The sequence below is a fragment of the Drosophila innubila genome (genome assembly GCF_004354385.1).
Source record: "Drosophila innubila isolate TH190305 chromosome 3L unlocalized genomic scaffold, UK_Dinn_1.0 0_D_3L, whole genome shotgun sequence".
Taxonomy (NCBI): domain Eukaryota; kingdom Metazoa; phylum Arthropoda; class Insecta; order Diptera; family Drosophilidae; genus Drosophila; species Drosophila innubila.
In genome coordinates this window covers 13,093,309-13,111,584 of record NW_022995376.1, presented here as the reverse complement: position 1 = coordinate 13,111,584, position 18,276 = coordinate 13,093,309, and the positions used below count along the sequence as shown (strand labels likewise).

Sequence of the window (18,276 nt, the reverse complement as noted above, 5' to 3'; positions counted from 1 at the left end):
ATTGACAAATTTTAATATCAATTTGATCCAATTCATTTGAAAAATGAGAGTAAGGTGTAATTTATTAAATTAACACGATAGCCGCTAATGTGTCGACTATTGACTATTGAAATTATCGAAAAGGGACTACAACTGTCTACAATAATACCCTTTCGAATCAATCAACTGTCCCATCACAATATTATTTCTCTTTTTCGCTGGCAAACTCCCCTTAAAATGTGCACATACGAGTATTATAGAAATGAAAAAAAAGAAAACACAAATTATTTCACATACCATTGATTTGCTAAGCCCATTCGCTAAACGGTCTGAACTATTTGAAACATCTGCAGTGTTTCAATATCAATTTCAATTTGTGTTCCTGTTTCGATTTCAGTAACAGTTAGAGCCTACCCAGCAAAAAGAACAATCACATTAATACCTATATTGTTGACGATGATCAGCGACATTGATCAAATGCGCAAATTGGATGCAGTTCAGTCATGCATGTGTTTTGATACGGGGTTCCCATACCCAATAATCCTTCAGCAACATAATTTTTTCCCTTCAATAACAACAACTGCTGATCTAGGTAAAGAGAGTATGTGATTTTCTCACACACACACATAACCAGAATTTTCCTGAGGCACACTAACTGTATTTGATACCTTTACAAGGGTATTTCATCAGCTGCTTTGCTTAGTCAGCATTTTTGTGAGGCTATTGTGACTTGCCAATTGGCACTGGGGATTTTTGGTCAAAGTCATTTTGCGCATTTTCAATTTGCCAAAGTTTTCCACTCCCGAGAGTTTTCCAGCAGCCTGACTGCCTGACTGAATGACTGACTGACTGCTGTGTTACACAGCTGCTTTGTAGTCTTAGCGCATTCAAGCTGCTAATTAGGCAGAATTAGAAGAGAAAAAGAGCGAGCGTGGCAGAGAGAGAGAGATGGGTAGAGAGGAAAGTACATTGCTTCCACCCCCCCTCACTCTCTAATCGTCAGTGGGGGCAGCCAAAGCGCATTAGATGCTTCAGTTGTTATGTTGCCCCCAATGCGGGGCGCAAAGTCAAAACGAGAAATAAATGCCAATAATTTGGTTTTCGCTCGGCTCAAACCAATCACCCACAACGATAGAAGCGAACTGCCTCACAGTCTGCCCTTTTTTGGCAAAATACAATTTAGTTTTTGAAAGGCTAACGAACTATTTTCACAGCCTCGAGTAGATGGGAGCTCAGTTGAGTCGCTGCTCTTGGCCACTTGAGTGTGGCATTTGCCAAAAGTGCAAGCGAGGCAAAGAAAATCAAAGGCAAAAAGGTTCAGCTCATGGTATTGTTGTTGCTGATGTTGTTGTTGCTGTTCTTACTGCTGTTATTGTTGTTGCTTTTGTGTTTGCTACGTGCACACAAACTTAATTTGAAGTTAAAAATGTGGTACAAAGTGTGAGCAAACAAAGTAGATGAGACAATGCAATGGAAGGGGAAGTGATAATATGTATGTGGGAGTGTAAATGCTGTCAAAAAGGTATTGACTTGCTCCCATCTGGGCTTTTATGATCGAGTTAATTTAAATTTTCAAACAAAAACAACAATCAGCCAAAAAGCCAAATTCTACTGACTTAAATAACAATGACAGCAGCTGAATGATGCGCATGGATTAATCTACGAAAAGAGACGTGAAATCCATCAAACGCAGATTTAAAAATGTATTAATTGCATACGCTTATAAAATTGGTTATAATTGTTTTGTCTTCAATTTGAATCATAAAATGAAAGCATAATTAGAAAATGTATAAAAATCAAAAATAAAATTGGCTAATTTTGAAAATTAAATTACATTGCAGCTGAAAATAACCTATCGAAACAGAAGACTCATTTTAATATTTTAAAGTAGAAAAACATTTTCGATAAAAAGAAATTGCATGTTTTGAATTAAAATATGCGCAGATATTTTAATGGATTAATTGTATAGACTCTATATGTATAAAATTGATTTTATCATATTTATATCAAGCTTATCGTAACTCCAACTTTGTCTTTTTTCTGCTTGCCAGTTGAAACTTCAGTCAGTGTCATTGCGACACTTTTGTCGGCTGTTTCTGATCAGCTGGGACACAAAAAACTAAGCCAAAGATTCAACTGGTTTTACAACCCTTCGCTGACTTTGTTGCCTTCATACACACATATACGAATATGTGTGTATGTTGATGATTTTTTTCTTGCATGAGATTTCACTTTGAAAAGTATTTGCCGCATGTGTCTGGATAACTTTGGTACTCCTGTTGTGGCTGGCTGTGGTTTTCATTTTTCGTGTTTTCTATTTTTTTTTTTTTAGACTGAACGTTTTGTACGTGCCCGGGTCTATGTGCAAGGGATTTTCAATACATCGCTATTGATTTTTATACAATACATAATTTCTTTATTTTTTGTTGTTGCTGTTGTTGCTTCTGGTTGTATTTATTTGTTGTTGTTGCTGCCGGTTATTGGTTGGCTGGTTGCCTGCATCAGTCTTTGTCATCGTTTATATATAGCATAAGATTCGATTATGCGATTTAATCTGATTTCGCACAAACGAATGATTCAAATGCAAATACACATACACATACCCACATGCCAAAGGAGGCTGGCACAGGGGCGGAGTAGGTGTGACTAAAGGATAATACACAAAGCCCGTAGTCTGCAATCGGCATTGAAATGTGAGGTTTTTTTTTGTATCCCTCATGCTTTTTCGGTTAATAGCTTGCGATTTATAACAAGCAGATGAAAGCAAAAGATTTGCATTACAAAACGACAGGTAAGCAAAGGAAACATATGTGCTGAAAGGGTGAATTCTGTTTGGGGCTGGGATGAAAGTCAAGCAGGCGACTTATAAAGCCAAGAGCTGGGCCATACAATTACCCACAGTGAGCGAAAGAGAAGGAATGAGAGAGAAAAGGAGCTGCAAGTTGATTGAGTTGGCTCATATTGCTTTGAAAGTGTAGCCTGACATTCGGAATGTGTTCAATTATAAATTAAATCACATGAGGTGTTTCTTAGATACTGATTACGCAATGGTAAATACAGAAGCAGGCCAAAGACAGAATATCTGTGAATGAGAATGTCTATTCAACATACCAATTGAAGCTGAAAATGGAAAATTTGGGGACTAATTGAACTGAAGTCTTAATCAGTTTCCGTTAAATCGATTATTATTATATACGAATTTCAATAGGAATCTTATTTAGTTTATTTTTGTATTATTTGTATTTTAAACCGGTCTTTTTTATACTACTTAAAGTTAATTTTAAAATCCTTTTTATGATCTCACTGCTATTAAAAATAAGTTAGCTACACATTCCTTTTACCAAAACTAAAGCATTTCACCTGTGTTGTTAGTTAAAAATAAATTGCATTGAATGGAATTAGGAGAGAAAACAGAGGCACTAGCCATATAAACTAAATGCACATCAAATTTGAGTCATTAAACTTGAAAACTTTACCGCCAAATGCAGTCATTAATGCTGCCAACCAGCAATTTCAATGCCAAAATAACCACAGCAACCAACGCGAGCTGCCAAACAGCAATCAACTGTTAAAAAAGAGCGAAAATAAAAAAAAAAAAAACAAAACAAAAAAGAACCATCAAAAAATCAAACATGAAATTAAATTAATGGTCCAATGGACTTCGTCCTCCGTTCTCTTTTTCTCTCTCTCTGCCAGATCCTGTACCGATTTTGGCCATTTAATTTATAGGATATAGGAGGCAGTGGCAGAGGGGCGTGGTCATGGGCGATGGCGGTGCCACAAAACTTTTGTGAAAGGTTCAATCAGAAAACATTAAAATTATGTACAAACATTCTTTGGGGCCCGATATATAAAAATGGATATTTACGAGTTGAGTCAAGTCGAATCGAATTTTCCCCCCGGTTGGTTTATGGCCGGAAGTTTATGGAGCAACCTGCAGGTTCCTCTTTTTGGAGGGGACTTTCTGCTTTCTCGCTGGACCCTACCAGATAAACGGCAACGCTAATTTGAGTCTTTGTCACGTCTTACCATATGGAAATATTATTTGTAAATACTTTTATGTTTGGTACGTGACCAGAGACTGGGCGGCACATGTGAAACATTGGAATTGCAGGATTGGCCTTTGGGTTTTTGGGTTCCGTTCTGTTCTGTATTGGAGAGGGGAGCACTTGTCAGTGCGTAAAAAGTTGCACACCCGGTTCACCCGGTTCAGTCGCCTGTTTTATTGTGGCGACAAAATCAAATAAAGCGCTTTCGAAAGATAGAGAGAGAGAGAGGGAGAGGGAGAGGGAGCAAGTGAGGGGCTTTTATATATTAAAATTTATATGGCAATGCTTGCGAAAATCCTTGGAAACGAAATGTCATCATAAAATTGCCAGACGACTTAGCGAGCGAATAAATAAAAATTACTTCCAGATGACATATCAACGCGAGTGCCACTGCTGACACCTTAAAACCTAATGCGCTTATAATACAAAATGTGGCTGGGACTGAGACCAAAAACCGGGACAAATTGAAACGTTTTCGAGGCGAGGCGAGTCGAGTAGAGTCGAGTCGAAAATAACAAAACGTCAGTGTCCCAGGGCCCCGTCTCAGACGTCAACTTAACGTGAATAATTGTCTAAATCCCAACGACAAACACTTATTGTCCTGGATTAGCAGGCAGACGGCTGCCAGGCTGCCAGGCTGCCAAAGAGAGAGGCTTCCAGGCAGTAGGAAGCCCAAGGACTGCCACAGACGCAGCGTGTAAAAAATGTGAGTGGCAACAAAAAAACTTTTGCGTTTTTCTTTCGCCTCCGCATTTTCCCCCCATTGGGTCCGGCAAGCGTTTTAAGTTTAACAAGCAAAGCGTTTGGTCAGCACAGCCCCAGCACGGAACAGGATCAGGATCTGAATCAGAGACAGGTAGGAGGTGGAGTTGGAGTTGAGATGGAGTTGGAGTTGGAATTGGAGTCGAAGGGAGTGTCGGAGATGGAGGCTTTCCCAACTGTGTTTGCCTGCTGCGTTCTTTGCGTTCAATTAATTTGCGCACAATTTGGATAGCAAAGCTCCAAGTCCGTCAACTTTTCTTTCTCTTTTTTCTCCGTTTTTTTTCCTACCTAGATATGCAAAGACAAAAAGCAAACTTTAAGTAGCAAAAGTAGCAGTTATATAGCACTCCATGTATATATACTTTTATGTATATTCAGATAGTTTGTATCAATGGTAAAGTTTTAGCCAACTTAGAAGGCCGATTCCGAAGAAGAAAGCCCGCTGTGTGCAAAGTTTCGAAAGCTCGCCGAAAGGGGAAGACAATGAGGGAATAGAACAGCAGGTGAGTAGCACTGGTAGTAATTTTTCAATATCATTGGAGTTATAGCCACTGGCAATTCAAGTATGTGTTAAGCAATAAGAGCTGAATAAAATGGTATATTAGAAAATGTAGAGCTAAATCATTACATGTAAATTCAAAAATTGCATACAAAATATAATATTAACATAAAAAAGTACGATATAATTACTAAAAGTAAGAGCACAGCTTAAAGAAAGTGTTGTAAGGATTAAAAAAAAAATAGTTCGGAACTCGTGAAAGTGTGAAAAATACGATAAGTAGGGTTATCTCATAACAAAAAATCCGCCTAAAACATTGCAGCTGCATTTGAGAGTTAAAAGGCTGCCAACATTGAGGTTTTGTTGGTGCAGCTGTCAAAGGATAAGTTTTATCGCACTTATTAACCTTTTGCTTTATCAGTGGCAACCCTTTTGTATGCCTAATTTAATCAAACAGAAGCGCTTCATCATTAAAAACCCATTTCTGATGTGCCAGCATCCTCAATACCAATACAATTTGTGTTACTTTCAGTTTAGGTATGTACAAAACCAACAAAAGCAATTGCATTTATCAAGGCCGTGTCATGAGTATTGCTAACAAGCCAAGTCTAAGAACCGGTTATCTCGGTTAAAATGTGAGTAGCTCTCTCAATGGTTATGCAAATATTGAGTAAGGGGTATTTTTCTATGTGACCCGTAGAACTTTTCACACGAACACACACACACACACACACACAAACCGAAAAAAGGATATACGAGATGATATATATGCAAATGGCATTTGGCCGGGGGTAGTTTGATAGTTTTGGTAGTGCCATAAGTTGCGCCTAGTAGAGTGAATGGGAGGGAGAGAGTGTGGTTGGGGGCGACAAGTTTCGCCGCCTGCTTCTAATGTTCTTTAAGGCCCAGGCTGCGTGTGACACTCGCCAGTACGGGTCCTAGTCCGGCCAGAGCTTTTAAAACTTTAGCAGCAGGAGCACAACGAATTTCAATTAATAGCCATACAGAGAGCACAAGAGCTGAGAGCCACTTCCTGGCAGGATGGGCTCGATGGGCTGACTTTACTGCCTTAGCTGCTCTGTCTCTGTTTCTGTCTCTGTCTGTGTTTCTGCCTCCTGCCTCATGTCTGACACTAAGCCCAAAGGCTACAATCAGCTCAGCTGTTGTGCGCCATGGACCGACCACCACCAAGTTCACTAGACAATTTATTTTGCTTTCGATTTTCCAAGCTGTCAGTTTACGCTTAAATGCGCACAGTTCAATTTAAAATGGTACCAGCCAGGACCAGAACCAGATCCTGGATCAGGAGTTGGCTACATGACACGCCTGCCTGCAGTCGGCTCTCAGTTGCCGCCGGTTGACGTAGCCAAACTAGGTTAAGAGGTTGTTATCCTTATGCCGTGTTTTTGAAAATAGGCAACCATCCTCGTTGCCTACTTCCCCGTCCCCGTCCCCATCCCCGTCCTGTTCGGCTCTCGGCTCTGTCTCGGTATGTTTGTGATGCTTTCATATCCGTTGCAGACACATGAAACGTCCTGGAACCCAAACCGCAGCAGTCTGCAACGCCACCGCAAAGACGAGCATCATACTGTTGACGACTAGGATGATAATGATGTTGATGATAGCACAGCTGAAGCTGCTTTCACGATGATGAAATTATGAGCGAGCAAAAGCATTTGCATTCATTATGTATAACATTTTATTTTTTCATAATTTTCTTCTTTTTTTTTGCGCTTTGCTGTGCTAGAAATTAAACTAACGTTGCTCGTTAGCCGTAGTCGTAGACTTGGCCATTCCCCGGACGCGAATGCGGATGAGGCGGCTTAAATGCATTGCCACAAAGCGTTAATGGATTTTTCTCTCTGCAATTTTTATTATTATTTACACTTGGTAATGCGATGCGTGTATGTGTGCATGTCTCTGCATGTGTATATGTATGTTTATGTGTCAATGTGCTTCATACATACACATGTCTGTGAGTTATTTTTATGAGCATTGCCCGCGCCATTTCTGACACGCTTCTTAGGGGTGTTCACTCTCTGCATTTTATTTGATTGCCAAATAACATATGTGCATACAAGAAACCCTAATATCGTTTGTAAATAGTGCATTAAGTCTTACTTAAGTAATTCTTTGTTCAAAATGTGACAGAATTATGTACTATTTAGGACAATTTTCTAATAAATTGATTTGAAGATTAAAATAAAGTAACGTCAAATTTAAATTGTGTTTATATTAGATCTTAGATTATTTTCTGTTGAAGTATTTTTATATAAGTTAAATATATAAATAAATTAAAATGTTTTCCTTAGACTTTTATTGTGTTCTGAGTAAATTTCCAGAAATTTCAAAAAATAATCTATGACAGTTAATTGTTTCAATGATTGTTCAAAGTTTTATGAATTGTAAATTATATTTTTTGTAATAAATTCTCAAGGTACAAATGGTTATTAATTGCTTGTTTATAGGCTATTGTTTCGTTCAAGAACTTAGAGTTCAGTGAAAAAGTAAGTAATCATTTGATTACATTATTAAATCGTTCTAAATAATCTAATTATTCATGCTTCACAATGAAGTCCCCTAATGCGCAGCCCCTTTGCATGATGTCCCAAAAAAGTAGGCAGTGCTTTTTAATGGCATTCAAATTTTTTGAACCACCAAAACTCATATGTGTGCTTTTATTTATGTATTTTTTATTTTCAGCAAGCAAATTGTAAAGCTGTATTCATAAGTAATTTTTTCTTTTTTAATGTTATATTTGTTGCTGTTGTTGCTGTTGTTGTTGTTGGGTCGGGGCTTTGTATTAGTTGCATTGAAATTCTAATTTTTGCAATTGCCATAGAAAGAATGAAGAGAATGAAGAGAAAATAAGCAGAGCAAAGTTGAGTCGAGCTACTGACTGACTGAATTTGCTTTTGTTGGCTGTTGCTGGCATTTTTTGCGCTAAATGATTACACTTAACTGGATTTGCATATATTTAAACATTTCCTTATACGCACAGAGCGGAAAACGAAATGTATGCACGTGCGACTGCCTGCCTGCCTGCCTGACTGCTGCACAAAAGGATTATTAAGGAGCTTCATATGTAAATGAAAACCAAATGCACACGCAGACAAACAGAGAGCGAACGTAAGGAGAACGTGTATACAATCCAGAGAAGAGTAGAGAAAAAAGAAAGAAAGAAAGATGGAAAGAGAGTGAGAGAGCGGAAGATAGAAGAAACAGTGAAAGATAACCTGGCAGCCACAGTTTGGCAAACACACACCAGCTACAGCCACTCCTCCCCCCCCCCAAGGCAGGCAGACAATGTTTGGCAAAGGACTATGGAGGCCACCTTTATGCCTGGCTAGAAAGTAGGTGAACACACAGAGCCGAGAGGACGACGACAAAGAAGACAGAGACGGGAACGGAGACGGAGACGGAGACGAAGACGGGTACAGGTGCAGGTGCAGGATACAGAGATGGAGACAGTAGTGTTGGTGCCAACAGACGAGACGTCGCACAAATGGGACCCGCACCTCGTTTGCTCGCTCGTTCGTTCGTTGGCCCGTAATTTATGCTTAAGATAAAGTCCTTGAATAAATACATGGAAAATCCTTTGAAATTGAAATTAAATACGAATATCATTTTTTGTCTCTTAAACGCAACGCACGCCAACAGAATTGCAGAGGAATGCAGACAAAAGGCGCACGGGAAATGAAATTAACATTTGAGTGGTGCACCCAAAATTAAAAGCCAGTTTCATATAAACACTGCACCACATCGCACCACACTTCTCAATTCACATAACTTCGAGCAGAAGCTGTTAGGCTTTTGGGCTCCGTTTGCATATTTATTACAGCAATATTTATGTGAGCTATTTTATTTAAAACTTCTGGCATTCTGTTTATTTGTCCTGGGGGTGCTCCAATATTTTTGATAGTTGTTTGTCGTATTAAATGCATATTATAGTCAACAGCTAAGCTTCTGAATGTACAATGCACTTGCAGAAAATTGCATAGTGAATTTAATATGCAAAAATAGTATGTGGATTTACTTAAGCTTTGAAGTAATTACAAAAATAACTTTAAAAGCTCCATAAAGTAAAAAAGAAATCTTTCTTAAATGCTTAAAGCTTCTCGAACAGATTACGTTTTCAAAGTGGTTTGTAACTAAAATCAAAATAATATAGTTGAGTAAAGCTATTGAAGTTGTAGCACAAATAATAATTGCTTATTCCAAAAAAAAAAAAAAAATACCATTTTCCAATTATAAAATTTCTCAGCTTCCAAAGAAAGAGTAAACAAAAGCAGCTTGAATCGAATCTCACTTAAAAGTCAAAGATTTACCAACAAACTTTATTTCAAAAATTTTAGCTATTGTCATTGGTATTTTATCAATTTGTATTTCTATTTTGTCAGTTTAGGTAAAACCAGAGCTATTTCAATCATTCCGGATACATTTGGCATAGAAATTTCTATTCGCCTGATATTTTTGTTTTCGTTATTGCTGGTGTGTTTTGTTTTGACTTTTGGCCATATATATTTTTTGCGTGTTTGTGCTTGTTAAAACTGTTCATTTTTGGGACTACTGATTTTCATTTTGATTCAAATAAACACAAATTTTACCTTTGGGTTGTTTGGTTTGCAAAAATTCCGATAAAGGAACAGAAAAACAGAGGAATATGAAATTAAATTTCACACGAAATTTTAAACTCATTGAAGTTGCAGCTTTGCCAGTTTGTTTAATTGGCTAATATAAATTGCATTGAGCTTTGCCTGCCTATGAGCAAATTGTTTTATTAGAAAACAAAACCAAATTTTTCATACTTTTATTTCTTGTTTTTGTCTTCTGTTATTGAACATCGTGTATTGAAATAGCGCAACGTTTTGTAGTATTTGCAATTTGGGTTTGAGGTTTTGGTAAAAGCCGCCGGCATTGGCACAAAGCAAAGCACAAAAATTAATTATTAAACTTTGTTAGAAATTGTGTAAAGAGCAAATAAAATTTAATTTAAACAGCACAATAGCAATTTTACAGAAAGGTAGAGAAAGAGGTAGGATAATACTAGTCGATTGGCATTTAAAGTGATTTATAAATATGCAAATTATGTACGCAATTAACATGCATCAGGCATTCTGAATTATTGTAAATTGTTTAAACGGAATTGCTGACAAAATTACATTAAATGTATGTGTGAAACATTAAATACTTCAGATATTTGTGCATTGTAAATCAAATTGATCGATATTTATATATTCAACAATCACGGATTATAACTTAAAAGAAACTGAAAATTCTCTGGTGAATTCGCAAAATATTTCAACTACAGCTCATAAACGTTTGAAACAACAAACTTGACTACAAAATCTAAAAAGCTTAAAGGATTTTCCTAAACAAAATGGATGAAAAATTGTGAAAAATTGCACATAAAGTGCTATATAAAGTACACATATAAAAGTAAAACTATATTTATAAACGCCATACATATATTTTTAGATGCTAAAAACTGCACAAATCGCGCCCACTTATACTATTTTTCTCTCCTTCGCACTCTGTACCTTTTTCTGTCCTTCACGCACAGTGTTCTAAAGGAATAAAAAAATAAAACAAATCAAAATAAATTTGTAGGTCGAAAATTGCCTAAAAATGTGTAGTTGTTGATCGAGCGGATGGGGGGTAAGTTTGGGTAGGCGCTTCTGCTATATAAATTTCAATCTATCATTTATTTAAGTCCTAGGCCCGCCGCAAAAGATACAATAAAAAAAACTGTGACAACAGCAACAACGGCAACAACAACAACAAGTGCATGGCTGTGCCCCAACGCGCCGCGGACGTCGCCATAAATCCCCATCAGATACGCGTATATTTATTTACTGCAACTCACACAGATACACTCACACCAGAAACCCCAACACCCACCCACTCACCCACACAAATCCCTAAAAGACAACGATGGCGACAAAAATTGTAGCCGAAAAATAAAATGGCTGCTACTTTATATATTATTCGATTTTGTTATGTATACCCTGTACAGGTGTTAAGACAAAATAAGTTTCATAAGTATTTTAAAGAAAGATTTGTATACGAGTAGAAGTATTGGATTAGATTATTTTAATATTACTATCGTATCATCGAATCATGATATTACTACAGTATTAGATAAGTTAAAGAATATGAATCGACAAACTTTAACATAGCAGAATATTCACAATGTTTCTCCATTATTAAAATATATATAGTACTCAACAAGTGCCATAGTTATTTATATTTGTTTACTCGAAATATGCAATTGTTCCCGCACTTGGTTACAGGAAATGTTATCGTCGTGTTCTTGTTAATAATATTTTATTTTAAGTAATGCTCGATATTTTATTTTCCCAATTTTCTATTCCCCGCGCTGTTTTCTTTTGTACTACACTCTGCATTGCTAACGGTCTTTGGTTTTTGTGTACATATTTTTCAAAATGCGTTTTTTGTTCACTGTCGTCTCTCTGTATGTGTTGTATGTTTGTGTATTTTTCGGTGTGTATGTGTGTGTTTTTTCCTTTTTTGGTTAGACATTGCCAATGGAAAAGGATTTCTGCATGGGCCTCTCGTTTGGTTTCCGCCAATTTTATGGGCGCTGTTATTTTTGATTATTTTTTCAGATCCTGCTCCTGTATATGTGTATATTTTCTACGTGGGTGTGTGTGTGTGTGTAAATGTGGGTGCACTGGTTGTTGGAAACCGCTTGGGCCATAGCAGCTAAAATATTTATGACAAGCGGTACCAACCGACCCGACGAGCGCCATATAGAACGATATTTCAATATTTGCGCATGGGTCCAAAAACCAAACAAAATGAAACAAATTCAAAAACGAAAACAATACAAAATAATAATATGGATGAGTAATTAAAAAAGTTGGCGGGCAGCAATAAAATGAATACACTCGAAATTGCAGCACGAGTTGCACTTTTAACCCTTGCGTTATATTGAACAATTGCAATGTACAGGGAAAAAAGTTGTATTTTTTGGTAGCAAATCCAAATGAACGATATGCTTATAGGGTTCTAGAGTCTGAAGTCTAGTCTTATGTTTTGACAATACCCACATTTATTTGAGTGTGTGTATATTCTATGACGACCTACATCAATCATTGTGACAATGAACTGATTAAAACATGAATGAACCTAAGAGGATTATTTGCTAGCTGCATATGGGTTGGCGTCTCCTATAAAAGGATGACAAATACAAAAGAAACCAAATGGGATTGACTGAATAAATGAACAGTCGAACGAATCTGATTTTAAAATAGAAATCATAATAGTTTCAGTATTATAACAAAGTATTCTGAAAATCAAAAATTCAACGAAAAACTTTGTATCTCAATTACTACTTTCCTAGCTGAGATGTCTCTTCTTTAATTTCATCTCTAAATAACAGAAGTTCGAATAAAATATAAATTAACAAATCTATATCTCTATCTCTTATAAAAACATGTATTGATTTATAAGTCCAACATTTTGCAAATTGCCTATAATAATATTCGTAGTTGGCATATTTCCGCTTTTACTTTAACAGTGCACAAAAGTTTCGTTTTGGCTTGAAAACTTGTGGCATTCACTTTTATTCTCTGCTATACAAAGAATTGGGTTAGCCAAAAATGATACCAAAAATGGTTCAATTAGTTTTAACGTGCGCCTCTTCTCTCTCATTCTCTTTATGCTTTATGCATTTATGCTTAACAAAAGTTTTTCTTTATTTTCCACCACTGAAAATGTTAAAACTTTTGAGCGGTGCAAAAACTTTTGCATCTTTTGTAGCACCTGCATTTTATTTCTACACAATTTTTTTATTTTCTGCAATGAAAATATTTTTAATTTTGTTAATTTTTTTTTTTTTTTGCAATTCAACGAATTTTAATTCTTTTAATATTTACATACTATATATACTAGGGAATGCGGTCAGTTGAGTTCCTCACACTTAAGTTTCTAAATATGTTCTTATTTACAGTTCTATGTTACAGTTTCTTGAATTTCCTGTTAAATATTTATTTTAAATATTATTTTTAAAATGCAATATACAAATTCATATTTATAAATCGATTCCAAACTGATATCTATTATGTTCCTTAAGGGTATTTAAGCTTCGTATTCTATCTCTATTTGCTTTGCATATTTTGGGTGTCCTTTTTGTCGTTTTGTATTATTGTCAACTTGGCATGCAAAACTGAAAACTGATTGAGGGCATTCCATAACATATGCAGCTGATGGATGCGTTTTTTACTTCGCCATTTTTTGGCACAGGTGAGTCAGATTCCGTTGCGTTTGGGACAAGTTCTGTGGTTGGCATAGTACAAGCAGTAAAGATAGTTTTATGTTGCATTTCCACAGATACATAGTTGCGAAGTATGTATAGATGCTTACTGGCAGATACATATTTATCTGCATAATGGATTGCACTTAACATGCCACACAGAGTAAACCGCAAGTGCAACATGTACATTGCAGCACAGGTAATACATCATTTAACATGGGGACTAGCCCAAAAACTCACCTGTGTCGAATTCAAACTCCAATGTACAGATACCAGTATTTTTTAACAAACTCCTCTGTTCTTCTTCTTCTTCTTCTTCTTAGTTTTCTTTTTCAACTTCTGCTCTTTTGCGGCTGCTGTAATCCCAGAAATGTTTCTGTGGTCTTTCTTGCTCGTCTTCTATTGCTGCTGCTGCTGTTGTTTCTTTCTAATCCTTTGTTTATGTTTATGGTAATCCACATGAATATCTCACTAGCACTTAAACCCGTATACACACACTCTATACATACACATACATAGACGATTTGTGCAATTGTATTTGCATAGATGGCGAATTTAAATTTCGTCACACATTACGTGGGCGGCATATGATTTGCCTATTTGCCTATTGTCAACTCTCTGTCATAACACGCACACACTAACACGAGATACACGAGAATATACACACACACACAGAGAACGCGAGAGCCGCGTAAGCGTAATGGTAAATGTCCGAATTGCTCGTCGCAGTTCAGGATGTTACAGGATTTTAGATTTGCGTGTGTTTAGATTTAATTTTGAATTGATTTTCGGAACTGCACAAACGGATTTGCATATGAAACCGCAAATAATTATAATTAACCGTTGTGTTTAGTTTAAATTTACATATTGTGCAATTTGAATTGAGTTTAGAAATTTCAATATTATCAGCACAATTATTTGTCAATCTATGCTTGAGTGAAGTTTTGTTGTTTTTCGCTTTTTATTGCTGCTTTTGCTGAACTCGTCTTGAATGCTTTTTGTGTTAAAAAGTCGCCGTCCGTCGCGTGAACCGCTCGCTTTGAAACTTCGGAAGTGACTGAATTCGCTTTCAGCGGGCCAGCACCTGGTTGGGTCACCTCAGTGGCAGCGGCAACAGCGAGAGAGAAAATGAGGGAAGCAGAGCGTAAGCAAGAGCGCGCGCAACAAACAGAGAGCAAAACTATGAAAAAATCAACTTTTGTTTACAACGCTGCAGGCGGCGAGCGGTAACAGAGCAGAAAGGGGGTTTCGTATTCTACAGAGCGCATGCGTCACAGCTGAGCGCGAGAGAGGAAGAGAGAGAGAGAGTGTGTCGCTGTTAAGCAGCGCTTATCGTTTACATAATTCAATTTCCTTTTACTTAAGCACTTACAGAAGCAATCAAAATACCGAGAGAACAACAAAGACTGAGAGCAACTAATGTTGGTGATTCAAATTTAGCATTTCTCTGTTAAGCTTATAATGTTGCTTGGTATTTCCCAACAGTACGCTGCTAAAGTTAACAGAAACATCACAGCAGGTGCACTGGCGGCACATCAAAAACATTTTCGGCTTGTATGTGTGTAAGTTAGCTCTGCTGTAAAGCTTTAACATCGCGCTGTTATTCTGTCATTTAGAGTTCAAATGCACGGCACGTATGCTAATTATGACAAAGTAAATACATTTTCCGGTAAAATAATGCAAATGAATGTACATTAAACACCGACAAAATTCTAAGACAGAGTAGAATATTTATTTGTATTCTGCACAACATTTTTTTTCGGGTATGGGTAAATTAGATATTTGTTTATTAATGTATTTATTTGTTCTTTATTACCCTAATAATTATAGTTTTGTTTCGATAAAGCTTAATTCTGTTTATATAGAAGTAAATTTAATGTTGATGTTAATAAAAAAAAATTGCGACAAAAAAAAACTTATGGTGGTTTTAAGCCCAGATAAACAGAACGATTTCAAGTCAAAGTAATAACGTTTCTTGTTCCCAAAACATGTGGCATAAAGAATCTTATCGTACACTTTCATATAATGAGTAAAGTGTTAAATGCAAAAAGTCGTAAATGCAACATTAACCTTTATGCTGACGAAACACTTAACTCTATTTTTGGCCATGATTGCCCACATGAGTCCTCGCCAGCTGTTAACCACAAATAAACATGTTATAGAGCTGCTAGCACATCGAGTTGAAAGCCCATACATCTGCATAGACACAAGCACAGGCCGGAAGCACACACAACAGGCACATATCACATGCCCATAAACTGCAGCATTTGCTTTTAGCAGTCTGTTAAGGCCCACAAACAACATCAGCATCAGGCGCCTCATTAACATTTCGAATTCATGGCAGCGTTGAACGTAAAATGACCCATTTGTCTGCCATTAACAGCAGCAGCAGCAGCCGCTTTTACATGGCAAGCCCAAACGAGCCATTAACATTTAAATTGATGGCAGGCACTTGCAATGGGATTCTGTTAAATGGTTATGCTAAAGAAATGTTATTTGAACTGCTGAAAAGTAAAATGTTCAGCTAAATATTTTAAATAAAATATTTTGATAAAAAGTTAATTGAAAATATTGTTTCTTATTAATATAAATATGTTTACTTATTCATTTCTTAGCTTTCCTATAAGATTGTATGTTTAATTATAATTATTTCTTTTTATTATAAACATTTTTTGTGACAAAATGATTTCTTGAATAGGCAAATGAGTTAAATTGTATAGCTTATAATTTAATTAAGTGATATGTAACTTTATTTGACTGAATATTATTGGCGAAGTATTAAAACCAATTTAAATTTAAATTTATATTGAGATTAAAGTTTTCTTTTAAAATTTTAGCATCCCAGACTACATACAACATAATAACCCTTTCCTGTCTGAGTCTGCATCTGATTGCAGCTGCATAACAACGATTCAATATCTTCTGTATCACCATCCATCACTTTTGGATCTGTCAGAGACAGTCACGCAAGCACAAAGTCATTCGGAACTTTTACTTTCAAGTCTTAATTATACTTGTAGCAGCCATAACTAATATTATCGTAAAAGGAACCTGCGCAAAAAAAAATGACAAGAAAATGAACTAACCACTCAAGCATAAGATCAATTAAAAACTGGTATTTAATACGTGGGGAACATAAAACGCATTAAGAATCCTTCAGAGTGCTTCGGTGCAATGATATGCGTCGACATCAATCTGCAAAAGAGATATGTGGAAGCCTCAGCAATGTCCATGTTGCATTCCATCGTCAACCGCAAACAGCACAGCAGTGGGGAGAGCCTGTATCGACATGCAAAACCAGTTCCAATTGAACAGAGATGCCAGTGCACCCAACAGTGCGCTGTTAATAACCGGTCATCTCTCATTCTCTCAGTTGCTGTAGTTAACCGGTTGCTCTCACTTTTCTTGTTCCCTCTCACATGTTGGTCTCTCTGTTTTGCTGCGGTGTCGGCAGCATCGCCATTCCATCAACAGCATCTCCTGCTGTTAACAGTCACCCGCAGGCTGAGTTTTCCCATGCACAGTTTGGCCCCAATTCTGTTGACAGACGACGACGGGGCAGCGATTTCAATGTCATTATTACTGTAGGTGCGTATGCGTGTGCTTGTGTTACAGAGAGAGCGAATGACAGTGAGAGCGCAGCTTGTCGAGAGCATTACATGTAAAATGCATTTCCATGCTGAGCGTCGAATTGATTAGAGAGCTCAAAGCGGTTTACATGCTGTACATTTAACATGTGCTCGCGTATTAGCTGAGAGCAGCTTCATGCTCTCCGCTCTAGCCGGTCTCTGAGTGTTGCTGCTGGTGGGGGGTCCCTCTATGTTGATGTTAAAATTGTACATTAATAAATGAGTGTTATATGCTTTGTCCTAGTTGACTTCATGACATTCATTCATTCATGCCATAGCCGGACGGTCGGTCGCTCGGTCGGTCCGGCCTCCACATCCTCCACATTCTCCTCTTTTCACCATTCTGTCATCTCCGGCCGAATCTTTTGGCGTTCGGCTTGTTCAATGGGTTTTTAAATGGTCTCTGCTTTGCCTCGTTTCGTCTCTTTTAGCGACGCTGCTCTGTTAATGTCTATGTCCATGACCATGTTATTGTTGTTGTTGTTGTTGTTTGGTTAATTGGGTTTTATATTAAGTAAATTGTGTATGTTTAACATTATTTATTATTTATTTGCTCCCTGTTTTTATACATTGGCTCAAACATTTTATTTTGATTTCATTTCACGTAATTTATTTATGCGTTAGGCTTAATTTGTTTTGCTTTTTTATTCTTAGTCTCTTAGTAATTTGAGCATTTAAATTATTAATTATTTATATCGTTTTCATTTTTTTTTCTCGTTTCATATATGTATGTATATTAAGTATATATTAATAATATTGATTTTACCATTAGTTCCCAGTTCATTATAAATGTCATGTGCATTTTTAATTAGTTGACAGACTTTTTATCGCTGATCCCCAGAAATGCGCTAATAATGTAAACAGTTTCGCCGCCTTTAATTGCTTCCATCACTTTGATGATGACAATGTGCATAATAATAATAGTAAGCGGAAAAAACACAAGTTCACAACAAATTAAAATGGTTTGTCAATCAATCAGATGACAACAAATTGATAGATTGTAATTGCAAAAGAGTTCAAGCCCTGTCAATATAGTTTTTACCTCACAATTGACTTTGACATGATCACCCTAGACTTGAC

At 36.7% G+C, this 18,276-nt stretch overlaps 1 protein-coding gene across 1 annotated transcript in view; it reads right to left on the bottom strand.

The window, feature by feature from the left end:
* The window catches only part of LOC117787660 (MOXD1 homolog 2), a 129,234-nt gene extending 114,823 nt beyond the window's left edge, over positions 1-14,411 (bottom strand). Inside the window, exon 1 of the mRNA XM_034626238.1 lies at positions 13,808-14,411. The gene's annotated coding sequence lies outside the window, so the exon portion shown is untranslated. The remainder of the gene's footprint in view (positions 1-13,807) is intronic.
* Between the last annotated feature and the right edge of the window lie 3,865 nt (positions 14,412-18,276).